The 6,477-nt window shown below is 47.8% G+C and overlaps 1 long non-coding RNA gene across 1 annotated transcript; it reads left to right on the plus strand.

Annotated features, from left to right (window-relative positions):
* Nucleotides 1-352: 352 nt before the first annotated feature.
* Nucleotides 353-3,466, plus strand: LOC142912448 (uncharacterized). The gene is made up of 2 exons (XR_012934065.1): nt 353-967; nt 3,143-3,466. It is a non-coding gene; the product is annotated as an uncharacterized LOC142912448 (long non-coding RNA).
* Nucleotides 3,467-6,477: the final 3,011 nt, after the last annotated feature.

Genomic DNA, 6,477 nt, shown 5'->3' on the forward strand with positions numbered 1-6,477 from the left:
TATATTAAAACAAAAAAACACAATCACGACGTTTCGATCACAACGCAAGCGATCTTCATCAGGTGTCAAGAACAAATCGCGGAGGTAAATACAGCAAAAAGATGAGAGACGAGAATTCAACAAACCTGAAAAACCATTATGTGAAGCACATCGAGTCAGGCCAACGACACAGTTAGACACTTCCTGGCGGACCACGAATTTCAGAAGAGTGTTGGAGGTCTTTATGGTGATTGTGAGGGTGGTAGTGATGGTGGTGATCGTGAGGGTGGTTATTCTGAGGGTGGTTATTGTGAGGGTGGTTATCGTGATGGGGTTGGTGGTGATCATGATGATGGTAGTGATGGTTGGAGATCTTTATGGTGATTGTGAGGGTGGTAGTGATGGTGGTGATCGTGAGGGTCGTGGTGATGGTGGTGATTGTGAGGGTGATGGTGGTGATCGTGATGATGGTGGTGATCGTGATGGCGATGATGTTCATGACGATGGTGCACGTGATGGGGATGGTTATGATCCCGATCGTGGTCATCAGGGCCATAGAAAGTCATAGACGACAGTTAGGCAATACAAAAAAAGATGTATTCCTGACCAGGGAGTATACATTTTGTGAAGTATAATTACCTTCTCAGGGAGTATAATTTCCAACAGTTTTGCACTATTGGACATTGTGCTCCCTAGTTGGATCGTATTCTCCCCGTACAGAAATTCACGATCACATTGTGTCTCGTACATTTTCTCTCCCACCTGTCACAATCCCAACACCAGGTACGATTCCAACACCAACTATGACCCTTCCACCCAATTATCTTCAGCCGCCGAGGAAGCCTCGACCCTGCTCTCAACCCCCTTGGGCAGGCCCACCTCTGACGATCTGACAAACGAGCTGGAAGCACTGGTGCAGGAGATTAACGATAAACGCGCCAGGGACTTGGAGATGTTGAACGAGTTCCAGAATTCACTATTATTCGAGGTGAGAGGATGTTACTACGACCCAGGGTCGCCTTAATCTGGCTCTCTTGAGCCTCTTGGGCTTAACACCTGGGTCCTTAGGCGCCCTCATTCTGGCTTTGAAACTGTGCGAAGGATTTATGAAACAAGCCTCAGAGTTGTAACACTGAACCTGACGGGGAGCCTTCAGACCAAATTGAACGAGGGCCATTTTCAGGAAACGGTTGGCAAAAATCATCAATGATGATTGCATGTGAAAGAAATGCTGTATCTTTTAAAAAAAACTGACTCAAATCTGATGACTTGATCTCCCTTTTGTACATTTGGGTAAGCAACTTCCGTTGAGATCTTAGAAGTCACCGTTCTTGAGGTGCGCTCTTCAGATACCCAGTGGTCGCTCATGGAACCCAAGTAGCAACAAACTCGTTTTTTTTTTACTAGCTAGACCAGGGGTGGGCAAATTTGTTGACTCGCGGGCCACAGTGGGTTCTAAAATTTGACAGAGAGGCCGGGCCAGGAACAGATGGAGTGTTTGTGTGAACTAAATATAAATGACATTAAAAATCATTACGTGAAAGGATTTGGCCTTTAACAGGTAGCAAAGCATTCGTTTGCAAGGCAATTTAACAAGTTGCACGAATATAAACAATACAAAAACATAAATTTTGATTTAAAGCTTTCGTGACTGCAGTAATTCATATTCTTAGCTCTTTCGGTAAAGTCACGTTGAAGGGAAACAATAAAATAATAAAAAATATATAAAACAATAAAAATTATCACGACGTTTCGACCATAACACAAACGGTCGTCATCAGGTGCGTCGGTTTGCAGTAATTTACTTATTTTGAAATATATTTCATTATTTTATTGTTTCCCTTCAACGTGACTTTACCGAAAGAGCTAAGATTATGAAATACAAAAACGTGTCGTAACTCGCGGTCAAAGTGCGCCATCTAGTGGGAAAATGGGGGCATTACAGGAGAAGGAAAATTTTATATAATAATAATATTTGGACAAGTTCGGCGGGCCGGATTAAAAAGCCCGTTGGGCCGTACATGGCCCACGTCTGAGCTAGACACAACTCTTTCACCATACGGCAGGATTCCTCACGTTGGCTATTAGGCCACGTGACATCACGCACGTTATCTCTGTCTTGGGGGAGCTTGGCTGCAATCTCGCTTTATCTCTTATCTCCAGCTATTTAACAACAAAAAAACACTCAGTGGGACACTCCAAGAGCATTTGACTTACAGCCCACCGGTTGCGCATTTACTTACCGTGACAATGTGTGTTTCCCTCAAGTTTAGTTCAAATAAATGTTTAACGAGGTGAGAACTCAAGGGACCAGGATAGTCTCATTATTCAAAATCGATCCCCCGAGTCCAAGGTTGACAAAAGAGTAAGCAACAAAGAAAGTACATAAATTATCAAATAAAAAATCGGAAGAAAAAAAACAACAACAGCCGCCATTCACCGCTCCGCCACTAACTGGTGGTAATGTCACCAAATAGCTTGCGCCTTTGAATCAATGGTGCCCGTTTCGAAGGCAAGAGGTCATTGGACAGGCCCAGATCATTGTGGGTTAACTGACAGAGGTAAATGGCAGATACACGGCCTGTGAGCCCCACTGTGCCAACTTGTGTGTTTTAGCCGCCCACTGCTCCACTCTTGAGCGTCGCTCCTCCACCCTACGTTGATGATTGCAGAGCGACTGCCTCCAACTGCCCAGTAGCATCCTTCATGAGCCTCCTCCACAGAGGCCGATCTTGACAACGCTGGTACCAATCCTTGGCAAGTCCAATCAGCTTTATATTCTCCTGTACCACAGCAGCCCCTGTGTTCTGTAGCTTGTACCATGACCATTCAGTCCCTTCTATCTGGCTAGACAGAAACTGATTGGGCATGCGGTGGCTGGGCATGTGGGCTATGTGACCCAGCTAACACACAGTCTAGCCTCATTGAGGAAGTCACTGGTGTGAATTTGTCCAGATCTTTCAAGAACATGTGAGTTCCTCACAACACAGCAGGGTGGATTGGAGGCAGGCCAGCCTGAATGTTTCAAACCGATGCAAAATGTTCCTTTAAATGTGTTCAGTTCCACGAAAACAAAACACGATCATATGAGGAATTGAAAACATTTCCCTCCATTATTGCTTGTAAAATTGCCCTTTCGCCCCCCCCCCTCCCCCCACTGTAGGTGTCTCAGGTGTGCGATGCTATCCGCTCCTCCATCAACCCCCAACCTTACGATTTTATTGGTTTTTAATAAGCTATTAATTCCATAATTGGATGTTATAAATTTGAGCGCTTTTCAGATTTGTTGCATAGATAGTATGAGTTTTCAGATTTTAGTTAGACCTTTTCGGCAATGTTAATTGTAAAATGTTGTGAAATGTATTCTAATTTATGCTTAGCTGTTACTGCAACCGCTTTTAAAATTGCTTTGTACTTGCTGTGCTTTCGTGATGTTTCATGAGTGTTGACCCAGGGCTCACTGAAATAAAATACATCGAGACTCTGGGCTTACACTTGGTTATAAAGTTGATACTGGTAGGAACCTCCTGGTTATTACACCACCAGCCCACAGGGGATTATTGTTGTGTCAGACCGTCGTGCATCCAAAAATGGGAGGGGTGGGGCTGGGTGGAGAGGGGAGGGTGGGGAGGGGCTGGGTGGGGAGGGGAGGGTGGGGAGGGGAGGGTGGGGCTGGGTGGGGTGGGCAGTGGAGGGGCTGAGTGGGGTGGGTGTGGCGGGGTGGGGAGGGGAGGGAGGGGAGGGTGGGGCTGAGTGGGGATGGGTGGGGCTGGGTGGGGAGGGGCTGGTCACCCCGTGGTGCCCTTATAAAACTCAACGTGTAACCTACTCACGCCGGCTCATGCCCGCCCTCACAGAATCAGGCCAGCAGCAGATGGGAAGAAACTGTTTTTATGGCGTGAGGTTTTGGTCCTGATGGACCGAATGCCTTCTGCCGGAGGGGAGTAGCTAAAACAGAGAGTGTCCAGGGTGGGAGGAATCGGCCATAATCTTCCTCGCTCGCCTCATGGTCCTTGTCGTGTGCAGGTCCTCGAGGGTTGGTAGATTGCAGGCAATTACCTTCTCAGCAGTGTGGATGATACGCTGCAGTCTGCTCTTGTCCTTGGCAGTGGCAGCAGCGTACCAGACGGTTATGGAGGAGGTGAGGATGGATTCAATGATCGCTGTATAGAATTGCACCATCATTGTCTTTGGCAGGTTAAATTTCTTCAGCTGCCGTAGAAAGTACATCCTCTGTTGAGCTCTCTTGGTGAGGGAGCTGATGTTCAGTTCCCACTTGAGGTCCCGGGAGAGAATAGTGCCCAGGAAGCGGAAGGACTCTACAATTTTGACTGGGGAGTCTAACAGGGTGATGGGGGTGAGGGGGGCTGTATTCTTCCTGAAGTCCACAACCATCTCAACTGTCTTTAGAGCATTTAGCTCTAAATTGTTCTGGCTACACCAGGTCACCAGGTTGTCAGCTTCCCACCTATAGTCAGACTCATCCCCACCAGAGATCAGCCCAATGAGGGTGGTGTCGTCCGCAAACTTCAAGAGTTTGACGGACAGATGATTGGAGGTGCAGCTGTTGGTATACAGGGAGAAAAGCAGTGGGGAAAGGACGCAGCCCTGAGGAGTTCCGGTGCTGATGGACCTGGAGTCAGAGATTTGTGTTCCCAGCTTAACGCACTGCTTCCTGTCAGACAGGAAGTCTGTGATCCATTTACAGGTGGTGTAGGGCAAGTTCAGCTGGAAGAGCTTGTCCTGAAGCAGGGCAGGGATGATGGTGTTGAAGGCAGAGCTGAAGTCCACAAACAGGATCCTGGCGTAGGATGCTGGGGCGTCCAGATGCTGTAGGGTGAAGTGGAGGGCCATGTTAACTGCGTCGTCCACAGACCTGTTGGCTCTGTAGGCGAACTGAAGGGGGTCCAGGAGAGGGTCTGTGATGGCTTTGAGGTGTGCCAGGACCAGGCGCTCAAAAGACTTCATTACCACAGATGTAAGGGCGACCGGTCTGTAATCATTTAGTCCTGTTGGCCTTAGCTTTTTGGGCACAGGGATGATGGTGGAGGACTTGAGACAGGCTGGTACATGGCATGTCTCCAGGGAGGTGTTAAAGATGTTGGTGAACACTGGAGACAGCTGGTCAGCGCAGTGTCTGAGGGTCGCTGGAGAGACAGATCCGACCCGGCTGCTTTGCGTGGATTCTGCCTCTTGAAAAGTCTATTAACTTCTCCCTCCTGAAAGGAGAGAATCGTCTCTGTAGTATGGGTGGGGCCTCTCGGGTGGGAAGGGGTGGTTCAGGATAGTCCAATTGTCTTTCAAATCTAACATAGAACTCGTTCAGGTCGTTGGCTAGGCGGGAGTCGTTAGTGGTGTGGGGGGTTCTGGGTTTGTAGTTGGTGATCTGCCTGAGCCCTCTCCAGACAGAAGCAGCGTCGTTAGTAGAGAACTGGTGTTTTAGTCTCTCTGAGTAGTCGTTTAGCCTCTCTCACCGCTTTGCTAAACCTGTTCATCGACTCCTTGAATCTGTCTCTATCCCCACTCCTAAACACTTCCTCCTTCTCCAACCTCAACCTTCTGAGCTTTGCTGAGAACCAGGGCTTATTGTTGTTAAAGTTCACCCTGGTACGTGTTGGGATACAGCAGTCCTCACAAAAGCTGATGTCGAGCATATTTACGGAATACACCACGTGATGGTGCCGCCGTTGACCCTGGCCATTGACCGAGCAGCCCAATGTTCCTACTACCAGCTCCCTCCGCAGGAGAATGTGTTATGTTATCTTATGGTTGTGCCTCTACGTGCCTTTGGCCTTGCTTTACATACCCTTTAACGCTCTAAACATTGGGCCTTGCTCTTTGGTTCTTTAGGTAAAGTCACGTGGTAGGTATAAAATAAATTAAATCCGCGACGTTTCGGGCGCAGCACAACAAGCGTCCGCCGTCAGGTGGGACAACCACAGCAAGAAAACAATTGGTGAAGTGGGCAAAAGGGCTGCCGTGACAAGAGGCTATGTAGGTAAGAGAGGGGGGAGGAGCCAGGGAGGAGAGAGTGGAGGGGGTGTGGAGTAGGGGCAGTGGAGTGCTGCAAGTGAGTCACATCTAGATTGGGTCTTGCGTTTCATTATCAAGTTACATTTTCCAAAAGCACACTAACCTGCTCTCATCCGCTTATTTTGTAAGTTTGATCCCAGGCGGCCTTCAGTTTTATGTGAGTCTGTTATGGCGCTCAGGATGCGTTCTTGATAAACGGAACACTTCGTGAAACAGCGCTGTAGGAGGTCATCATAACATGCTTCCAATGGAGATGCATTACCGAATGAGCATTGGTTTTCCTCTGACCAAATATGAGCACTACTTCATTGGGGTATCAGTACCCGCCTATATTACAATACTGTGCACATGATAAATGTTTAGAGCATTTTATATATATTTAAAACAAGTTCAATGGTTAAAGACGTAAGAGCTATGCCTGTACATGTGTAATGGGTTCTTTAAGACGGCGTAGAGACGAATCGG

This window comes from Petromyzon marinus, unplaced genomic scaffold (genome assembly GCF_048934315.1).
Source record: "Petromyzon marinus isolate PM22_M1 ecotype Great Lakes invasive population unplaced genomic scaffold, UKy_Petmar_22M1.pri1.0 PM_G_Scaffold_20, whole genome shotgun sequence".
Taxonomy (NCBI): Eukaryota; Metazoa; Chordata; class Hyperoartia; order Petromyzontiformes; family Petromyzontidae; genus Petromyzon; species Petromyzon marinus.